This window comes from Apis mellifera, linkage group LG7 (assembly GCF_003254395.2).
Source record: "Apis mellifera strain DH4 linkage group LG7, Amel_HAv3.1, whole genome shotgun sequence".
Classification (NCBI taxonomy): Eukaryota; Metazoa; Arthropoda; class Insecta; order Hymenoptera; family Apidae; genus Apis; species Apis mellifera.
This window is the reverse complement of record NC_037644.1, coordinates 1,591,448-1,615,674: the sequence shown is the minus strand read 5'-3', so window position 1 is coordinate 1,615,674 and position 24,227 is coordinate 1,591,448. Positions and strand designations below refer to the sequence as shown.

The following is a 24,227-nucleotide window of genomic DNA, read 5'->3' as shown; positions in this document are numbered from 1 at the left end:
CCGGTGCACGCAATGCGCCATTTGTCTTAAAAACTAGACAAACTCGGTGAGTTGCAATGTGAATGACTCGTCATAATGAGAATTGGAACACGTTTTACGTACTGTCTTAGGAAGGAAGATTTTATGTTGGATTACTTCTAGTGGAAACAATGTCGGCTCTGGTATGAATTATATTTGATGTTTGGATAAAATTTAGGTTAGGTGTCAAAGTTCCGAGAATGTGAATCCATACATATCCGAGGTTTTTGTTAAGCTTGAATTAAGTTTGGATAAATTTAGATTTGGTTTAAACTTCAATTACATTTTGATTAAATTTATATTAAGTTTGGGTTACACTCACAAACGAAAATTGAATTGTTTTAGGTTAAATTCGTATCGACTTAGGTTAAGTTTCGTTTTTGCTTAGGTTAGATTTGAAATTAACATATGTAAGTTAAATAAACGTTTATAACGAGTAAAAATTTTTGCAAGATTCGATCGAATCTTGCGATTATCGAAATCGAAGATAAAGAAATATAACTGGAAAAGATTCGAAACTTTTTAAAACTATACTGAAAAAGTAAAAAATATAATAAAATCAAAAGCAAATATACTACAACGACATTAGACAAAAAAAAACCAGAGAAATCTGATTGGATGCTAAATCTAGGGAAAATTCTAGAGAAAACAAGTTCATCCTAAAAGAATCATCCTAAAAAAAAAACGCTAGCTTTAAAATGCTAAACAGAAGAAAGAAAGAAAGAAGAAGAGAATCAAGGAAATATGAAAACAAAGGGAGACAGAAAAGACAAAGAAAGACTTGGAAAAAAGAGAAATGGAGAGAGAAGGAAAGAGTCGGCCACGAGTGCAGAAGCTGTGGAAAACGAGGCGAACACGGGGATTGGCCAGTGATGCCATCATGGCGACGATATGCGTCCAATCCGTGGCCACGAATTTCCTTCTACCAATCCGTCATTGATTTTAGGTTTATGAATGGGATCGCTTACGTTACCCACGTCTCTTTCAAGATACTACGAGTTCTGGGAACGGTATCTCGACTTGAAGAGAATCTTACCTTACGCTCAATCTATTCATATTCTTTTATTTAAAGCGTATTAAAATTAAAAACGTTCGTTTAACAAGTTTAAAAAGTATGAGATAATTATGAGAAATTTTAAGAAATTTAAATTTTTAAAGGATTTCATGTTATATGTTCAATTTTTCGTTACGTTAAAATTTTTTCATCTGAAATAAAATTACATTGAATTAAAAAGATTCCTTTGATAAAAATAATACAATTTTTAATAACGATGAATTCTTAAAGAGGATATAACCTTAAATTAAAACGAACTCATAATCTTTAATTTATACAACCTTAAAATTGAAAGGATCTGTCTTTAAAAAATTAATAAAGGAATTCTTTCTAAACATACGATTATTTGAAATTTAATAATATAATCAATCTAACAACTTTGAAAAATATTTTTCCTACGTTCTTTGATACCAGTATCACTTCAAAGTATTCATAAAATTTTATCTTGCAGTACCTTTACCTTAAAATCACTCATCCATTTAAACTCTTCTTCTTCACTAACAATCAACTAACAAATAACATTTAACAGTAAGATATTTATTCGAACTTTGGAATCAAATAAAAAATAAAACATTTCCATTATTCTAAACTCAAAAATATATAAATTTATCAACAAATCAAAGTCCTACATCCCTATATTTATTAAACAACTTATTTCACACTCCCAAAGTATTCATAAAATTTTATCTTGTAGTACCTTTACCTTCAAAATCACCCATCCATTTAAACTCTATTCTTCAACTAACAATCAACTAACAAATAACATTTAACAGTAAGATATTTATTCGAACTTTGGAATCAAATAAAAAATAAAACATTTCCATCATTCTAAACTCAAAAAAATATAATATAAATTTATCAACAAATCAAAGTCCTACATCCCTATATTTATTAAACAACTTATTTCACACTCCCAAAGTATTCATAAAATTTTATCTTGCAGTACCTTTACCTTCAAAATCACCCATCCATTTAAACTCTATTCTTCAACTAACAATCAACTAACAAATAACATTTAACAGTAAGATATTTATTCGAACTTTGGAATCAAATAAAAAATAAAACATTTCCATCATTCTAAACTCAAAAAAATATAATATAAATTTATCAACAAATCAAAGTCCTACATCCCTATATTTATTAAACAACTTATTTCACACTCCCAAAGTATTCATAAAATTTTATCTTGCAGTACCTTTACCTTCAAAATCACCCATCCATTTAAACTCTATTCTTCAACTAACAATCAACTAACAAATAACATTTAACAGTAAGATATTTATTCGAACTTTGGAATCAAATAAAAAATAAAACATTTCCATCATTCTAAACTCAAAAAAATATAATATAAATTTATCAACAAATCAAAGTCCTACATCCCTATATTTATTAAACAACTTATTTCACACTCCCAAAGTATTCATAAAATTTTATCTTGCAGTACCTTTACCTTCAAAATCACCCATCCATTTAAACTCTATTCTTCAACTAACAATCAACTAACAAATAACATTTAACAGTAAGATATTTATTCGAACTTTGGAATCAAATAAAAAATAAAACATTTCCATCATTCTAAACTCAAAAAAATATAATATAAATTTATCCCTGGCATTTTTATCCAGATTTTTAACACGAGTGAGTGGTGATACTTTTTTTCCCTTGGTATAATATTTAACGAGAAAATGTAAGCGTATTTTCAGTCGCATCCGACCCTCGATGAAAACATGCAGCCTCTGGAGAGGGGTTAAAGCGTTTCTAGGGTTAGTCCGGAAGAGGGAAGAAGGCTCTGTAGCGAAGTGTTGGCCTCCTCCCTTTTCGTGGAAGGAAGACACACTTCTACGAGTTGAACGATTCTCCATTTGCAACAGTCACGTTCGATCTTCTCTCTCTCTCTGTATCGATATTTCGGAGCGAGAGGGGTGTTGAGATTGATGAAAAGGGGGTGGTGGTGGACGGAAACCGGAGGAGTAATTTAATATTCGAAACGGTTTCCTAAGTAATTTTAGACGGTACGGTTGTACTTGTGGCGATGGTGCTTGTGAAATTGTGAAGGTATTCGAGGAGGGGGGTTAAAATTGAGGTTTTAATGGCGGTTTTGGTTGTCGGGGAAAATGGAATAGAAGTGTGATTTTGATTGAAATATTATGTCGGGATAGAATTGAAGCTAATGGAATATTGGAGCATGGAATATTTTCGAAATTTCACCGCGGCCAATTTTTGTCGTATCCGTTAAAATTGGAATGATAAAAATGGAATTGAAAGTATATTGGAATTCTAATGTATCGAAATTCCAAAATAATTCCAAAATTCGACGAAATCAAACAAATGTATTCTCCAATGAATAATATCGAAAATTCCAGATATTCTATCATTATCCACTTGAATCTAGGAAATCGGTGAGAAAATATTTGAATATTACAATGAATTGAAATTTTTTAATATCAATTCCCTGTTAAATAAAGTTACAATTAAAAATAAATTTCAAATATCCCTTTCTTTCTTTCGAATATTTCGAACGCTTGGACGATATTCAAATAATCGAGATATCGAAGGAATAATCCGAAATTTCGGAGAAACGGGGTGGAAGAGGAGGAGCAACCGACTGGAAGCTTAACACAAGCGATCGGGATGTCCAGCTTCTTCGAATTCCTGATCAAAGCGATTTTATGCATGCAGGTCAAGAATTTCACCACTGTATACTTGATAGCTCGTGGACTGCAATTAACCCTGTTTTCAGTCGCACAGGGTTAACGTATAAAATGATCGACGTAGAAAAAAAGAAAAAATCCCTAAGTTTCCTCGAATTTCCCTATTTTTGAAAATCCATGGAAAATCGTCGATGAAAATTTAAAGTAAATTTAAATAACACAATTTTTTTCTCCTATTCCCTAAAATTTAAATTAAATCAAATTTGTTGTAAAATTAAAATTAAAAAATTAAAATTAAAAAAAAAATCCCTAAGTTTCCTATTTTTAATTTCCCTATTTTTAAAAAATCCATGGAAAATTTAAAATAAAGTCGACGAAAATTTAAAATAAGTTTAAATAACACAATTTTTTCTTCCCATTCCCTTAAAACTTAAATTAAATCAAATTTGTTGTAAAATTAAAATTAAAAAAAAAAATTCCTAAGTTTCCTATTTTTAATTTTTCTATTTTTAAAAAATCCATGGAAAATTTAAAGTAAAATCGACGAAAATTTAAAGTAAGTTTAAATAACACAATTTTTTCCTCCCATTCCCTAAAATTTAAATTAAATCAAATTTGTCGTAAAATTAAATTCACGATCCAAATACATAACTCGTAAATTAAATCCACAATATTAAATCCAAATATATAACTCAACTTGTAAATTAAACTCACAATCCAAATATATAAATTAATTACTCTGAATAAAAGGATCGATAAAAGAATAAAAGAAGAAATAACACAAATTTTTCCTCTCATTCCCTAAAACTTAAATTAAACCAAATTTGTCGTAAAATTAAATTCACGATCCAAATATATAATTCAACTTGTAAATTAAATTCACAATCCAAATATATAACTCAACTTGTAAATTAAACTCACAATCTAAATATATAACTCAACTTGTAAATTAAACTCACAATTCAAATATATAAATTAATTACTCTGAATAAAAGGATCGATAAAAGAATAAAAGAAGAAATAACACAAATTTTCCTCCCATTCTCTAAAACTTAAATTAAACCAAATTTGTTATAAAATTAAATTCACAATATATATCTCATATATATCAATATATAACCAAATATATAACTCAACTTGTAAATTAAACTCACAATCCAAATATATAAATTAATTACTCTGAATAAAAGGCTCGATAAAGAATAAAAGAAGAAATAACACAAATTTTCCTCCCATTCCCTAAAATTTAAATTAAATCAAATTTGTTGTAAAATTAAATTCACAATCCAAATACATAACTCAACTTATAAATTAAATCCACAATCCAAATACATAACTCAACTTGTAAATTAAACTCACAATCCAAATATATAACTCAACTTGTAAATTAAACTCACAATCCAAATATATAAATTAATTATTCTGAATAAAATGATCGATAAAAGAATAAAAGAAGAAATAACACAAATTTTCCTCCCATTCCCTAAAACTTAAATTAAATCAAATTTATTGTAAAATTAAATTCACAATCCAAATATATAACTCAACTTGTAAATTAAATCCACAATCCAAATATATAAATTAATTACTCTGAATAAAAGGATCGATAAAAGAATAAAAGAAGAAATAACACAAATTTTTCTTCCCATTCCTTAAAACTTAAATTAAATCCACAATTCAAATACATAACTCAACTCACAATCCAAATATATAAATTAATTACTCTGAATAAAAGGATCGATCGAATCGAGACAAATTAATCTCGAAGATAAATCAAACGATATCTTCGTTGAAATGATATTTAACGCGATGAAGGAAGAAGAAGAAAAGAAAAAAAAAAAAAAGAAATCGCATGACAGGAACGATCATCCTCTAATTGGATCGGAGTATCGTGTATCAGCAACAAGTCGATGGAATCGAGCCCACCACCCCTTTTTGGCCCGCGTCCAAAAAACTTTCCCTCCCTCTCCCCGTTGGCGAAAAATATATCGGTATCCGCATACTGGTATCCGCAGAGGACGTTCGACCCGTGACCCAATTTATAGGCCGGCCCCCCTCCCTCCACTCCGCGCCCGAATTTCCAACAATTAAAACATCGCCTCCGCCGTGCCTCTTCTTCTCCCCTCCCCGCTGCTCGCCGCTTCGGCCGAGGAGATTCAAGAATTGGGGATTACTTTTGAAAGTGACGAATAACGCGCGGGAAAAATTGATTCCGCTCGGGCGGAACGAAAGCGTATCATCGAAGGGTTGGGGATTTTTTGGGAATTTGGGGAGGGGTTGAAAAATTTATCGAATATATATATATATAAATGGATGTTTTCGTTTAGTTTCGAAAAGAATAATTTTAAAAATAAATAAATTATTGGAATTGTAGTTTATAGAGATAGAATTGGTGGATTAGAAAAGAAATTTAATTTGAAATCGTTTATTAAAAATATTGGATCTTTAGAATTTCCTTTCTTTCGCGGATCTCGCTAGATTTTAGATTTTTTCTTTTTTTATTTTAGTTTAATTTCGAGAAGATTAGAATAATGTTAAAAATAAATAAATTATTGGAATTGTAGCTTAGAGGTTATAGATAGAATTGGTGGATTAAAAAAGAAATTTAATTTGAAATCATTTATTAAAAATATTGGATCTTTAGAATTTCCTTTTTTTTGCGGATCTCGCTAAATTTTAGATTTTTTCTTTTTTTATTTTAGTTTAATTTCGAGAAGATTAGAATAATGTTAAAAATAAATAAATTATTGGAATTGTAGCTTAGAAGTTATAGATAGAATTGGTGGATTAGAAAAGAAATTTAATTTGAAATCATTTGAATTTATTAAAAATATTGAATCTTTAGATTTTCTTTCTGTTCCAATCTTCTTTCGCGTAAATTTTAAATTTTTTTCTTTTTTTATTTTCGTTTAATTTCGAGAAGATTGGAATAATTTTAAAAATAAACAAATTATTGGAATTGTAGTTTATAGAGATAGAATTGGTGGATTAGAAAAGAAATTTAATTTGAAATCATTTATTAAAAATATTGGATCTTTAGAATTTCCTTTTTTTCGCGGATCTCGCTAGATTTTAGATTTCTTCTTTTTTTATTTTCGTTTAATTTCGAGAAGATTGGAATAATTTTAAAAATAAACAAATTATTGGAATTGTAGCTTGGAGGATATAGATAGAATTGGATTAGAAATTTAATTTGAAATCGTTTATCAAAAATATTGGATCTTTAGACTTCCTTTCTTTCTGTTCCAATCTTCTTTCTAGATTTAAAATTTTTTTCTTTTTTTATTTTAGAGCAGTCGACAGTGTCATTTTCGTCACTCGACTTTGATGAACCCTGATCAACCTTCATCGCCTTTAATTAAACGCATCAGTGTCAAGATGTCCGCCAGAGACAATTGCGGTCTTTTAATGCATAGGCACGCGACGTCTAAATTTCTTCCATCGAAGAAAAAGAAGAAGAAGAAAAAAAGTTTCGCACGTCAATTATTTGTATAAAATTGTTCACATTCCATGAGAAATATTTTCGGGGAAGAAAATGTGATTAGATCGAAAAGATTCTCGAAAACTAAAATTTGATCAATTTATCGTATGAAATTATGTAAAGTTCAAAAGAAAAAAAAATTCGAGAGTTTAAATTTATAATATTTAAAGAAATCGATATATTCTTTCGATATATACATATATAAATAATTTATTAAAAATAAGGAACGATTATAAGTTACATCATCAGCTGTTTGCAATTGAGCGAAAAATAGAAGAAATTAATTCAAAAGTGTTGATATTCAAGGCTATTTTACAGATGCAAGTATAATTCTCTCTATTTTTATAATTCTCTCCATCGATGCACAAAATGCATTCGTGTTAAAAATTACTTTAAACAATTTTTAAAAAAAATTATATTTATAATTATATATATATATTTATTATATTTTTAAAAAAATAATTACAAAGGAGGAAATAATTCTTAATTTTGTAGAGTTAGAAACACGATGCCACCATCGATCAAACGATCAATTTGATTTTTCAATTTAGGATCTCTAGGTTATACGATGATCCATTCGAGTGGACCAGATATATCATCACATTCAGATGGAAAACAGAGGTGTATCTGTTTTTTTTTTTTTTCGTCGAACGAAAAATTGAAAGATTGATCGCACGCCGCAGGCGATTTAATTTTCACGAGTTCACCGCGATGTCGCCGTGAGTTAGCTCGAAATGATGATCCATGCATGCTAATTGAGTGGAGAGCGTGGTACTGTCGTGGTTAAAGGAGGAAAATCGAGGCTTGTTGGATTAAATAAAAAATTGTAGCGATTATCGAATTTCGAATCGTAATTTTATCGAATTAATCGAGTCGACGATAAGCAAATAGTGAAGTTGAGAGAGTTTTCAAGAGTTTATATATCAACTTATACAACATATATATGTATAACAGTGTTGTATGGATTGTATACATTTATTCGTACAAGAATAATAACAATGGCATCGAATAAGAATAATTATTAAATTATAACGTTAAAGGATTAAAAGAACACGTGTTCGAAATGTCGAATTAAATTACAGCCCTTAAAATTGAATATATATATCATATCAATGACAATAACAGTGACGATAAGAATAATTATTAAATTATAATGTTAAAGGATTAAAAGAACACGTGTTCGAAAAGTCGAATTAAATTACCAGCCCTTAAAATTAAATATATATATCATATCAGTTAACACCGATATTTCTAATATCTCTAAACCGAGATCTCGAGCTATAGCTTTATAAATTACAAATTATTAAAACGAAATTTTGTTACCGTATATATATATATGTATATATACACCTATCTAACATACAATATCTAGAATCCCCCCTAAAGCCTTTCTAAATTACAAGATTAATTCAATTAACTCGATCCCCCACGCCAATCCCTAATTTTCGAGGGGATGTTATTCCCATCCCTGCATAATCGAAATTATTTTCCCAGAAATATTCCCGGACTGATTATTATTATTATTATTATTTATTATTCGAGATTATTTCATTTCTTCTTCTTCTTCTTCTTTTTTATTGGAATTTTCCCGCAGAAATATTGCCAGACTGATTTTTATTATTATTATTATTTATTATTTATTATTTATTATTCGAGATTATTTCATTTCTTCTTCTATTTTTTTTTTATTTTCCCACAGAAATATTGCCGGACTGATTTTTATTATTATTATTATTATTTATTATTCGAGATTATTTTATTTCTTCTTCTATTTTTTTTTATTTTCCCACAGAAATATTGCCGGATTGATTATTATTATTATTTATTATTATTTGAGATTATTTAATTTCTTCTTCTTCTTGTTCTTATTCTTGTTCTTCTTCTTCTTTTTTTTTATTGGAATAATGGTCTTGGAAGGAGGGTTGGGCCGTTGAATTTTCACGTTGATCGAGAGTATCGAGGCGCACACCTCGATACTCGTCAGGCGCCTCATCGGTCTTTTCAAGCTCATAATACGCCGAGTCCCGAATCAACGGACCGTTAATTGGTTTCGAGAATAACGCGAAGGAAAAACGGCACGCTAATTGCGCGGCCAACTATTGTTTCTCTCTATCTCTCCTCTCTCTCTTTCTCTCTCTCTCTCTCTCTCTCTCTTCCCCTGTCCCCCTTCTGTGAAACGCGATGGAAAATATCGCGCAACACACTCGTGACACACATTTGAAAGAAAAAAAAAAAAGAAAAAAAAAATGAAATGATGAAATTCCATTTTACGAATTGCTCTTTTATTTATTCATTTTTCGTGCTTTTCTCAATTATTATCGAGTCATTTACACGAGTAAATTAAATTTTATGAATTTGAAGATAGATTTTGTCAGGATTATTAAGCGTTTGAATAATTGCTTTTTTTTTATCATATTAAAAAAATGGATTGTATATTATACGTTTATTCGAACATGTCTCGTTACATCTCAATAAGATGTAATTCAGATTTGTCAATGTATTTCCCTCTTCAACAGGTTTATACAAGAAGAGAATTAAATTATACGTTGTTTCCCTCATTTTTAAGAGAATGAGGAAAAATAAGGGATTGAAGGAGATTTATGAATATTGAAATGTATGCGATACCAGTCGAGTTATTAAAGTTATTAATCGTTTGAAACGAAAGTTGGTACGAAGGATCGAATCTTAAATTCCTCGACTTTTCTCCTCAGTGAAACCGAGGCCCGGCTAATTTTATCGCTATGTCCGAGAGTTTCGCCGCTATTTTTCGCTCCTCTTCGCGACATCCTGCCCCCCCCCGTGAAACTCGAGAAACTCAAAGTTCCTTCTCGCCAACATTTCTCTCATTATCGAAAATTTTATTACCAAACTTCGATCGAAGTACGAAAACGAACGATACCGGAAAAAGAATAGGATAATTAACCTTATCCTTTTTAAAAATAATAATTAACCTTTCTTTATCTCTTGAAACGTAATAAGAATAATTTTTAAAATTTTCCCTCGATAAATTATCGGAATCACGAGGCAAGACGCGTTGCGTTAAAGATCGATATCTCGATTATTTAAAAAAAATGACAGGCGCGCATGCGCGATGATTTCAGTTCTCTTTTCCATTCTAAAGTTGGCTCCCCTGCTTCCCTATGCAATTTCTCCTCTCCGCTCTTTTTTCTTTCTCTTTCCTTTTTTTTTTTTTTTTTACTATAAAAAGTGTAACAGAATCTAGCTGACCTGACCCGACATCATTGGATTTTTTTTTTTCTTTTTTTCCTTTTTCTTCCGGAGATTCGAGCTAATGGAAACGACACGAGCAACGCATGCATTGCGGATGTGAAAAATAGAATCAACGATGAAATTATACGTTTCGGATCGAAGTAATTAATCGAGGTCGATGTATCAGAGGTTAAAAATGGATCGAGATAAAAATCTTGTCGCATAAATTGTTCGGTTAAATTAAACGTCGGAAACGAGATGAATGCTTTTTTTTTTTTCTCTCTAACGTTATAATGGATGGAAAGCAGTATCGAGTATCAGTGATAGCAGGGACTGTTAATAAAAGGGAAGGAAGATATATATATAATATTTGAGAAAGTGTTACGTTCTCTTATTCGAAGCATGTTTTCGTAGGAATCAAATTCTCGAAAGGAAAATATCTCAACAACATCTCGTTATTTATACATTCTTGATATTCCGTATCATTGCTCATTCGAGAAGGATCACATCAACATCCATTCCTCTCCAAAGAAAAGTATACAACGTAACGACACGTTCCAAAACAAATCATTTTCTTCCTAGATAAAGAGTGATCTCAATTAAAATATTACACGAAACATTACTGCAAGAGATGAAAGAAAATTTCCTCGAGACCCATCATCACCTTTCCACCACATTTTTTCAATAAATAAATCAAAATCATTTTTCTTCGAAAAACATATCGACAATCGTATCGAAAGATCGCTACCTTACCTACCCACTTTCGAAGGGAAAAAACACTAAAAAAAAAACACTAGTGACTTAACCTTTAAATCCATATCTAAAAAAACACTCTTTCAAAATCATTATCATTATCCTTTTTATCAAACATTTTCCACCCTCGATCTTCCAACTTTCCTCCTCGTTATCCAATTAAATTTCCTTCCCTCTCTCTCTCTCTTCCCAACGTTTGATATATCGACGAGATCGGCGAAGGGCAAGGACGATTAAAAATGAACGTCGGTGGAGGGGAGGGGGTGTGGGCCTTTAAGACTTAAGGGGAGGAAGAATGAAGAGAGGGGAGGGGTGTGGATCAGGGAGTGAAAACGGTGGACTGTTCTATTGTGCGAAACTGTGTCACAGGGACTCGGTATCCGTTAAGGCGAGCGAGCGAGAGAGAGAAAGAAAACGAGAACGAGAACGAGAGCGAGAGAGAGCGGCAAAGTGAAGAGGCCTTCTTCTCTCTCTCTCTCCCTCTCGGTCGTCCATTTTTCATCTCCGAATGATTTCTGCGTCGTATCATTGTGCGCGAAACACTTCTGGAGGGGGAAAGGAGAGGGTTGGTTCTTCCATGGCCCTCGTGAAAGATCAGAGCCCACGATGCATAATCGCGCCGCCGGGTGAAATTCCTTTAGGCCTTTTTCTCTCTCTCTTTCTTTCTTTTCCCTTCGATATCATCGAGTGGGGCTGTCTCTTGAGAGAGAGAGAGAGAGAGAGAGAGAGAGAGAGAGAGAGAGGGAGAGAGAGAGAGAGAGGAGAGGAGGGGAGAAATATTTCTATGGAATTGAAATTTCTTTGATGAGGACGAATTATTTTTTTCTTTTTTTTTTTCAATGTAAGGTGATGTAAACTTGATAGTTTCTCTCTCGTGATAGGTTATTTGGAAATTTTGTCTTTTCTTGGAATATTTTCGTTAGTATTTTTCGTGGGGGGGGGGGGGGGGGGGGGAGAAAATCTGTCTGTAAGAAAAGAAACGAAACGTGATACGGGTGGGAATTCTGCCAACGCGTTCTGCCTCTTAAAGTATTTTTAATGCCACGTATTTATTTCAATCTCCTGATTGGACGATTTTCTTCCGTTGAAAATTTTAATGAGAAATATTCGATTATCTTTCTTTTTCTTTTTGGAATGAAATTCGACATGGATATACAAATTCGTTTAATTTATTAATTTCATATTTCCTCTACTTCAACTCGTTATCCTATCTTGATATTTCTTTTTTTTTTTTTTAGGTCGATACTTCGGGTGGTTCGAGTGTTTGATTTTTTCGAACTCGATGAATCGATTTGAAAGGAGGGGATGAAAGCATATACGTGTATCGATGGCATTTTTTTTTAAATGAATAGCTATCAGAATCTCGAACTATATCGTCGATGTTAGAAACTTGGATTTTGAATAAATTAAAAAAAAAAAGAATCTTAAAGCATCTCTCCTTAATTTCTTTGATCTAAACTAATTCCAAATTCTGTTCTAACGCGTTCAACAATTATTTCGAGACTTAAAACTTAAATTAGAGATAATTCGAATCACATTGATCAATTTTAATTAGCAAAAACTAGAATTGAATCCAAACTATCGCGTTCCAAATGATCGATAATTAAAAAAATACGTATAAATAAAATTACAAAAATAAAATCGATATAAATATTTAAATTGATTGAATCCAATTATCCAATTTGTTTGACTTTGAAGTTAAAGAAAGATTACTCGATCGATATTACAATTTATTATAATTCGAATCACATCGATTGATAACGTTGAATCAATTTTAATTACCAAAAACTAGAATTAAATCCAAATGATCGATAATTAAAAAAATACGTATAAATAAAATTGCAAAAACAAAATCGACGCAGATATTTAAACTGATCGAATCCAATTATCCAATTATTTGTTTGACTTAAAATTAAAGAAAGATTACTCGATCGATATTACAATTTATTACAATTCGAATCACATCGATCGATAACGTTGAATCAATTTTAATTACCAAAAACTAGAATTGAATCCAAACTATCGCGTTCCAAGTGATCGATAATTAAAAAAATACGTATAAATAAAATTGCAAAAACAAAATCGAAATAGATATTTAAACCGATCGAATCCAATTATCCAATTATTTGTTTGACCTAAAATTAAAGAAAAATTACTCGGTCGATAACAATCTTCGAATAATGCAATTTGAATGATAGAAACAGAGAGGGAAGGAATCGAGGAAACGGATTCAGAAGGGGTAAGCGCGTAACAAATATACAGAGGAGGATTTTCTCGATTTCTCTCTCGTTCACCCCTTGCGCAGGGAAGGCATTTCCACGCCATTGAAGAAGCGCGTTATGAAACGCGAAAATCCTTCGATATACCTCGATACTGAAGCCGTAAGAAGTTTCTTCTTTCTCTTCTTCTTTTTTTGTTCTTTGCAAAAAGGAAATTTTCTTAACTGTTTCATATAGTTTTCGACGAGTAGAATCTGGGAATCTTGGCTCGAGTTGGATCGATTTGAGAAAGTTTGGAGAAAGTTATTTTTCGAATGGACGAATTTTTATGGAGATTCGTTTCATCGATTAATCCATCGACCTGCCTTTGAAAAATCTTCGATGGATAGATGAAGAAAGGGAAAATAAAAAAATATATTATATTTGACCTGATATAATCTCTTAGAATGAGGCTTGTTTGAGGAACAACCGTTCTGAAGACCTTCTTTTTTTTTCCATCAGACTTTTTTTTTTTACTAAAAATATCTCGATAAATAATCTTAATTTTTCAAATCTTGTTGATTTATATTAGAATAAGGCTTGTTTGAGGAACTTTCTAAAGATCTCCCTCCTTTTTTTTTTTTTACTAAAAATATCTCGATAAATAACAATTTTAGTTTTCAAAGATTATGTTTTTTTCATCAAACTTTAATTATATACAGTCTCCATTTTTTTTTACTAAAAATATCTCGATAAATAATCTTAATTTTTCAAATCTCGTTGATTTATATTAGAATAAGGCTTGTTTGAGGAACCGTTCTGAAGATCCCTCTCCTTTTTTTTTTCCATCAGACTTTTTTTTTTTACTAAAAATATCTTGATAAATAATTTTAATTTTCAAAGATTTTTTTTCATCAAATTTTAGTTATATACAGTCTCCATTTTTTTTTTTACTAAAAATATCTCGATAAATAATCTTAGTTCTTCGACCAAAGATTACGTTTCATTTTTTTTTTTTTTTTTAATAAAAATATCTCGATAAATAATTTTAGTTTTTCGGTCAAAGGTTACGTTTCGAGGATTTTTCTCTTTTATCATAAATTTTAGGAAAATTCAAATTCAAGTTTTTTTTCGGACATGGAAGGAAAATTGTTTCTGATCACCGAGGTAAATTTCGTGATCGAAGGTAAATTTGCGTGATCAAGGGTAAAACTGGCGCGGCTCTTAAATCTGGGAAAAATTATATAATCCTCAAAGCAATTTCTATTAAAGCGACGGAAATTGGATTACTATTCGCATTACAGGCGAGACCCAACCCCACCGCCCTCCCTCCACTTTCTTCCTTCCTTTCTTTTTCTCCCCTCTCCCCTTTCTTTCTTTCTTTCTTTCTTTCTTTTTTTTTTTTTCTTTTATCCATCGGTGTCGCTGAAATAAATTGCGCTCGCCAAGTGCTCGAGCGAGTAATTTTTACGCCAAGATATTGCCCTTTTATCGTGATATATCCTCGTGGAGACGAGTCACAACTGTTAGAGAAAGGTAGTAATGGACGAATGAAATATATCCGATTTTTGCAATATTTGATGAATATTTTAATTTTCAAAATACTACCAAGATTTCTATTTTTCTTTCAATTTCCAAATCCTCCAATTAAAAATGGTGTAACTATAAAGAAAATTATCAAGAATGCATAACTAGTAACTAGAGTAGAGAAAGGTCGTAGTGGATGAATGAACGGAAACGGAAGAGATATATCCGATTTTTGCAATATTTGATGAATATTTTAATTTTCAAAATACTCCCAAGATTTCTACGTTTCTTTCAATTTCCAAATCCTCCAATTAAAAAATATAAAGAATACTATAATTATAAAGAATATAACTGTAACTATAACTATAAGGTATAACTATAAAGAAAATTATCAAGAATGCATGACTAGTAACTAAAGCAGAAAGTAACTAGAGAAAAGTAGTAGTGGATGAATGAACGGAAACGGAAGAGATATATTCTATTTTTACAATATTTGATGAATATTTTTTTACCTTTCAAAATACTCCCAAGATTTCTATGTTTCTTTCAATTTTCAAATCCTCCAATTAAAAATGGTGTAACTATAAAGAAAATTATCAAGAATGCATGACTAGTAACTAGAATAGTAACTAGAGAAAGGTAGTAGTGGACGAATGTTGTAGTACTTGACCATTTTTTTAACTTTCAAAATACTCCCAATTTCAATTTCCAAATCCTCCAATTAAAAATGGTGTAACTATAAAGAAAATTATCAAGAATGCATGACTAGTAACTAGAGTAGTAACTAGAGAAAGGTAGTAGTGGACGAATGTTGTAGTATTTGACCATTTTTTTAACTTTAAAAATACTCCCAATTTCAATTTTCAAATCCTCCAATTAAAAATGGTATAACTAATTATATATGAAATTTTGGATCAATTCTTGAAATTTTTTTAATAATCCAAATTATTTCTGGATTTATTCTATCTATACATTACTGTCCAAATATTAATATTGCATTCTGATCAATTACTAATTATTATTAATTAATTATTTATTAATTATTATTATTAAATTAATTATAAAAGATATAAATTCAGGTTAACTATTTCGTTCAATTCATATAAACGAAGCATCCTTTTATTTCTTAGTTATATATATTCACATTAGACGAAATATATTTTATCATAAAATTATTCATAAAATTATTTCGTTAATTTCTAGATTAACAATATTATTTGAATAAAGAAAATTATCAAGAATGCACGACACAGTAACAATCGTATCACAAATTTGATCATTATCAATTCACGATCCTGGAGATCCAACTTCCATTCCAGATCATAAAGTTAGAACAATGCACAAAATCCCAATGATTTTTACGTTGAAAAAAAATTCTTCAACATCCCCTTGTGATTAACAATTCTTAATGCACCCATGATTTTCCAAATTTCATTCTTCCACTTTCCATCCTCTTCTCCTCCGTTTCCATCCAAGATATATAAAAAAGACAGGCGAAAATTCGAAAATACGCGAGTGAACATGATCGATCTTGGAAAGAACACTTTGAATTGAACACTTTTTCACGCGTGCCGAGGAATCCTCCAGAATTCGAGAACGAAGAAAGGCGAGGCTTGGATTAATCTCCGTTTCGCGTAGAGGCGCTCGAAGCCGGCCAATTGCATTTTCGAGCGTTCCAACCCCAACGACGGCCTCTAATTAACATAAATACCGAGGGCCGTCTCTCTCTGCTCTCGGTTTGCAGAGAGTTCATTGTGCCGGCCACTCGCCAGCCTCTTTGCAAATATTGACGCACGGTGGATTTTATGGGCGGATTATGGTTCCGGGAAAGGGGGTGGAAAGGGGGTAGTTTGTTAGTTTACACGTTTAACGTGGTGCCTGGTGAAAAATTTCCCTCTCTTCCTTTCTTTTTTTCTTTGTTAAACGAGACAAAATTGGAAACAAATCTATCAATTTCTTCATTTTTCTCACTCAAAAATTTTCAAAAGATTATTTAGCTGGTGTATTTATAGGGAAATAATTTTTTCGTTTTGTATACAATTTGTTAGTTTACACATTTAACGTGGTGAAAAATTTCCTGTCTCTCTCTTCCTTTCTTTTTCGACCAAAAGAACGTAGAATTTTTCTTTGTTAAACAAAATTTGGAACAAATCTATCAATTTCTTCATATTTTTCTTATTCAAAAATTTCTGTATCCTTCCCTTTCAAAAATTTTCAATAGATTATTAAGCTGGTGTATTTATAGGAAAATAATTTTTTCGTTTTGTATACAATTTGTTAGTTTACACGTTTAACGTGCCTGGTGAAAAATTTCCCTCCCTTCCTTCCTTTTTTTCTTTGTTAAAAGAGACAAAATTGGAAACAAATCTATCAATTTCTTCACATTTTTCTTACTCAAAAATTTCTGTATCCTTCCCTTTCAAAAATTTTCAACAGATTATTAAGTTGGTGTATTTATAGGGAAATTTTTTCGTTTTGTATACAATTTGTTAGTTTACACATTTAACATGGTGCCTGGTGAAAAATTTCCTGTCCCTCTCTTCCTTTCTTTTTCGACCAAAAGAACGTAGAATTTTTCTTTGTTAAACAAAATTTGGAACAAATCTATCAATTTCTTCATATTTTTCTTACTCAAAAATTTCTGTATCCTTCCCTTTCAAAAATTTTCAACAGATTATTAAGCTGGTGTATTTATAGGGAAATAATTTTTTCTTGTACAATTTTGTGTACAATTTTTTTTATTTCTTTCCAATTAACTATAAGGATGAAACGGTTGAGAAATTTTAATACGAGTTGAAATTCGTAAAGGGAAAACTCACCGTCAAGGAAATCAAGGGAACCGCAATCGATGAGCCACTAGAGGAATATTCGAGTCGAGCACCTTCGCTCAACCTTGCCACCCTCTTCTTGCTAATTCACGCAACGCCACTTCTCTGAAACGGGAACAATGGAGACGTGTAAAGAAATCTGATGTTTAAGATCTTGTTTCTTGTTAAACACTTGGAAAAGCAAGATAAGTGGTGGAAGAAGGTGTGTTTCAATTAAGAGACGCGGAGTCGTATATCAAAATATCGTAAGTTCAAATCCGCATCAATTCCATTTCAACATCCTCGTGGAATACATTTTTAAATTTATCTTTATTTTATATAAAACCAAATAATTCAGAACTTCAAATCAATTTTACATATTTTTCAAATATCGTTCAATTGTTTTCAGAAATATTCCATTCACAATTTTCAAATTCGCATTAATTCCATTTCAACATCCTCGTAGATACATTTTTAAATTTATCTTTATTTTATATAAAATCAAGTAATTCAGAACTTCAAATCAATTTTACATATTTTTCAAATATCGTTCAATTGTTTTCAGAAATATTCCATTCACAATTTTCAAATCCGCATTAATTCCATTTCAACATCCTCGTAGATACATTTTTAAATTTATTTTTATTTTATATAAAACCAAATAATTCAGAACTTCAAATCAATTTTACATATTTTTCAAATATCGTCCAATTGTTTTCAGAAATATTCCATTCACAATTTTCAAATCCGCATTAATTCCATTTCAACATCCTCGTAGATACATTTTTAAATTTATTTTTATTTTATATAAAACCAAATAATTCAGAATTTCAAATCAATTTTACATATTTTTCAAATATCGTTCAATTATTTTCAGAAATATTCCAATTACATTTCTTCGAATTGTAAAAATTGGGAAAAAGTCCTCCCATTTGGAAGATAAAAATTATAATAAAAAATCTTTCAAAGGTTGCAAGGATTACGTTTATATTCGCGTTATTATATTCCCCGTAGCGTGACGCTATGCCAGAAGTAAGTTGATTCTTTAGAGTTTAATCATTGCTGAACAAGCTACAGATTCCTCCCGTGTTAAGATCGTTCGAGAGAGGATTCCTATCACGGCGTGCTTCCATTTAACACGTTGAGCGTTGTCCCCCGCGGAACGACGATCTGTAAAACGATCGATCCTCGATCGAATCAGATAAAGGAAAATTTCTCTACCGAAGGTATTTGTATCGAGAGAATTTTTTTATCGCCGACAATATCGAATGTATATGCAACAGAGTTACGAAATTACGAATTTAAATTGTGAGAAAGTTGAGGAATCATCGTATCCCACGTTTAAAGAAGAAAAAAATTCTTCTTCTTCCAAATTCTTCGACTAATTTCGTCATCTCGTTCGTTTTCTCTACTTCTGAATGTATATAAAGATAATCAATCTTGATACGATTTTATCTTATTTGTACAGGTTATGTAACGATATAATCTAAAGTGATAATTCAATCTTATATATATATATTATAAAAATATCTTTCAAAAAGAAAGAAAAAAACTTGTATTTTCTATACATGGAATATAGTGATAATTCAATCATATATATATATATATATATTATAAAAATATCTTTGAAAAAGAAAGAACTTATATTTTCTATACATGAAGTATAGTGATAATTCAATCAATAAAAAATATCTTTGAAAAAGAAAGAACTTGTATTTTCTATACATGTTCTATATTTTTGTATTTTTCTATATTTTCTATATTTTTGTATTTTCTATACATAGAATATAGTGATAATATTCAATCATATATATATATTATAAAAATATCTTTAAAAAAGAAAGAACTTGTATTTTTTATACATGATAAGTGATAATGATAAGTGATAATATTCAATCGTATATATATATTATAAAAATATCTTTAAAAAAGAAAGAACTTGTATTTTCTATACATGTTCTATATTTTTGTATTTTTCTATATTTTCTATATTTTTGTATTTTTGTCTTTTCTATACATGGAGTATAGTGATAATTCAAAGTGATAATTCAATCATATATATATATATATTATAAAAATATTTTTCAAAAAGAAAGAATTTGTATTTTCTATACATGTTCTATATTTTCTATATTTTTGTATTTTCTATACATGGAGTATAGTGATAATTCAAAGTGATAATTCAATCTTATATATATATATATATATATATATATATTATAAAAATATCTTTCAATGAAAGATTCAAGAAAGAAAGAACTTGTATTTTCTATACATGTTCTATATTTTTGTATTTTTCTATATTTTTATATTTTCTATACATGGAATATAGTGATAATTCAATCATATATATATGTAATAAAAATATCTTTCAAAAAGAAAGAACTTGTATTTTCTATACATGGAGTATAATGATAATTGAAAGTGATAATTCAATCAATAAAAAATATCTTTGAAAAAGAAAGAACTTGTATTTTCTATACATGTTCTATATTTTTGTATTTTTCTATATTTTCTATATTTTTGTATTTTCTATACATAGAATATAGTGATAATATTCAATCGTATATATATATTATAAAAATATCTTTAAAAAAGAAAGAACTTGTATTTTCTATACATGGAGTACAGTGATAATTGAAAGTGATAATTCAATCAATAAAAAATATCTTTGAAAAAGAAAGAACTTGTATTTTCTATACATGGAGTATAAGGAGTGTAAGGATAGAGAAAGAGAGACAGAGAGAGAGAAGAAATAACGTGTTTCAGCATGCGCTCTCCCTAGCTGACTCATCTCGATTCCAACTCGCGAAGAATTATACTTCGATCGTGCAAGCTGAAGAATTAACGCGTTTCGCTTGCGTCGCGTCATCGCCTCTTTGTTTTTACGTTCTATGCTCCCTCCTCGATTTCCGGTTATTTGCCACGGCGTCGTTACTCCAAGTTTTACAATGTGCTAACGTGACAGTACGCTTCTTGGATGAGTGTTTACAATAAAGGATAATTTTTCGAACGTTAAATTGAAACTAAAATAATGGTCAGGCGTTAAAAAGATTCCTTTTTTTTTTTTTTTCAAGGTTTTAAAGGAAAGGGAATGGAGGAAGAATGGTTAAATGTGCAAAGATATTCGTCCGTCTTGGATTATTTGAATTAATTTTCCTTTCGTTCTTCTTCGAGGGGGAAAAAAAGGAAAGGAAGGGAAGAAGTATGAAGAAGTATAAAATAAAATATAATGGAAGAATGAAAGTGGAGAATGATAATGTAATCTTAACCCCCCCTCCCCGTTTCATAGGCTGGTGCCATTTTTACGGAAGATTAGTTGCTATTATTATTGACTTTTTCGTCCACTCGCTAATTAAGGACGCTGTCAGCGGTCCATTAAAGCATTATGAACCGCTTCTAACAAGTTTCGTTACCCTACAAAAGACTTTTAACAACCACGACGAGCTCTTAGTCTCTTTGCCCATTCACTCTCTTTACAATGGATCATCAAGAGGAAATGGGGTACCAAAAAAAAAAAAATTGAACGTAATATATATTGATACGTGATATATCGATTAAGTCATCCATGTTAAATAAATGGTATTATATATTGAAATTAAATTTATAGTTAAATTTTTTTTAAATAAGAAATAATTATATGAAATATTCTAATTAAATGTTATGTATAATTCTAATAATTTATATACTATTATTTACCAAGAATCTTCTTCTCTGAAAAGAAAAAGAAAAGATATTCATAAAGTCATTCATGTTAAATAAATGGTATTATATATTGAAATTAAATTTATAGTTAAATTCTTTTTAAATAAGAAATATTCTAATTAAATATATTTATATATTATTATTTATCAAGAATCTTTTTCTCTGAAAAGGAAGAAAAAATTGAATGTAATATATTAATGTGATATATTAATTAAATCATCCACGTTAAATAAATGGTGAAGGTATTATATATTGAAATTAAATTTATAATTAAATTCTTTTTAAATAAGAAATAATTGGAAATTATATGTAATATTCTAAATATATTTATATATTATTATTTAGAATCTTATTATTATTATTAAGAATCTTCTTCTCTGAAAAGAAAAAAAAAAATTGAATGCAATATATTGATATGTGATATATCAATTAAGTCATCAATTAAATAAATGGTAAAAGTATTATATTATTATATTATTATTAATAGATATTATATTATTATATATTGAAATTAAATTTATAGTTAAATTTTTTAAATAAGAAATAATTGGAAATTATATGTGATATTCTAATTAAATATATTTATATATTATTATTTAGAATTAAGAATCTTCTTCTCTGAAAAGAAAAAAAAAATTGAATGTAATATATTAATGTGATATATCAATTAAATACATCATCCATGTTAAATAAATGGTAAAGGTATTATATATTAAAATTAAATTTATCCTTAAATTCTTTTTAAATAAGAAATAATTGGATATTCTAATTAAATATATTTATATATTATTATTTACCAAGAATCTTCTTCTCTGAAAAGGAAGAAAAAATTGAATGTAATATATTAATGTGATATATCAGTTAAGTCATCCATGTTAAATAAATGGTAAAGGTATTATATAATGAAATTAAATTTATAGTTAAATTCTTTTTAAATAAGAAATAATGATATTCTTAATTAAATATATTTATATATTATTATTTAAAATCAAGAATCTTCTTCTCTGAAAAGAAAAAGAAAAGATATTCATAAAGTCATTCATGTTAAATAAATGGTAAAGATATTATATATTGAAATTAAATTTATAGTTAAATTCTTTTTAAATAAGAAATAATTGGATATTCTAATTAAATATATTTATATATTATTATTTATCAAGAATCTTCTTCTCTGAAAAGGAAGAAAAAATTGAATGTAATATATTAATGTGATATATTAATTAAATCATCCACGTTAAATAAATGGTAAAGGTATTATATATTGAAATTAAATTTATAATTAAATTCTTTTTAAATAAGAAATAATTGGAAATTATATGTAATATTCTAAATATATTTATATATTATTATTTAGAATCTTATTATTATTATTAAGAATCTTCTTCTCTGAAAAGAAAAAAAAAATTGAATGCAATATATTGATATGTGATATATCAATTAAGTCATCCATGTTAAATAAATGGTAAAAGTATTATATTATTATATTATTATTAATAGGTATTATATTATTATATATTGAAATTATTAGTTAAATTCTTTTTAAATAAGAAATAATTATACGTGATATTCTAATTAAATATATTTATATATTATTATTTATCAAGAATTTTCTTCTTTGAAAAGAAAAAAAAATTGAAGGTAATATATTAATGTGATATATCAATTAAATATATTATCCATGTTAAATAAATGGTAAAAGTATTATATAATGAAATTAAATTTATAGTTAAATTCTTTTTAAATAAGAAATAATTATATGTGATATTCTAATTAAATATATTTATATATTATTATTTACCAAAAATCTTCTTCTCTGAAAAGGAAGAAAAAATTGAATATAATATATTAATGTGATATATCAATTAAGTCATTCATGTTAAATGGTAAAAGTATTATATATTGAAATTAAATTTATAATTAAATTCTTTTTAAATAAGAAATAATTATATGTGATATTCTTAATTAAATATATTTATATATTATTATTTAGAATCTTCTTCTCTGAAAAGAAAAAGAAAAAAAAAAAAGATCTCCCATTTCGTGATAAGAAATGTGTAATTACGGCCTAGTTCAACCAAGATATTTTAAGAACGGTGAAGTAGATCGCGTCAGATGCGTCTACGAGATGTCTCTCCGCTTCTAATTTCACAGCAAGGCTCCATTAACGAAAATGATAATTAAAATTGGAAGAAAACCGGATTATATTTTTCGCGATTATTGCACCTATAACCTATATTTACTTCCACGAATAATAATATCACTTTTCATTTTCAATATTATTTAAAATAAATATTTGAGTATTTTTAAAATATATTACGAGGCACGTTAAAAAATAATTAATATATATATATGTTATTTGAAAATTCTATTAATTCATTCGAGGATGAACGAAGGGAATAGGACGAGTTGAAAAAATAATCGTAACGTGGGTGGATTTGAAAAATTCACGCCACGAATACCGGCCTACGCATAACGCAAGTGTGCTCATTTTTATTTTCAGTTCAGAGGCGTCATCCGGCCTTTTTTTTCTAAGACTGAGATATACGAACGAAATAATCACGAAGGAAAAGAAAAACTTCAAAGAGAAACAAGAAAAGGAAAATTAAGAAAGGATCGATTTGATATTCTAGATTTAAAAGTATATCCTTTAATTAAGTATAAATGTATAAATATATATTGATATATTAATTAATGTAACAATCATGAAATAATTATTATCGAAAATGAGAAATTGAAAGAGTTTCAGACATTGGAAATTAATTGATTAATTAAATAAAATAATAATAAAATTTCCAAATACAATGAATTATCGATACATCAATT

General features: G+C 28.7%; 1 protein-coding gene across 5 annotated transcripts in view; it reads right to left on the bottom strand.

Annotated features, from left to right (window-relative positions):
• The window catches only part of LOC413246 (ras-related protein Rap1), a 50,243-nt gene that overhangs the window by 8,314 nt on the left and 17,702 nt on the right, over positions 1 to 24,227 (bottom strand). For 3 of the 5 annotated variants that reach the window (XM_016913053.2, XM_006558816.3, XM_396692.7), the window contains exon 2: positions 17,712 to 17,825. The exons of the other annotated variants lie outside the window; for them this stretch is intronic. The gene's annotated coding sequence lies outside the window, so the exon portion shown is untranslated. The remainder of the gene's footprint in view (positions 1 to 17,711; positions 17,826 to 24,227) is intronic. 5 annotated transcript variants of the gene reach the window in all.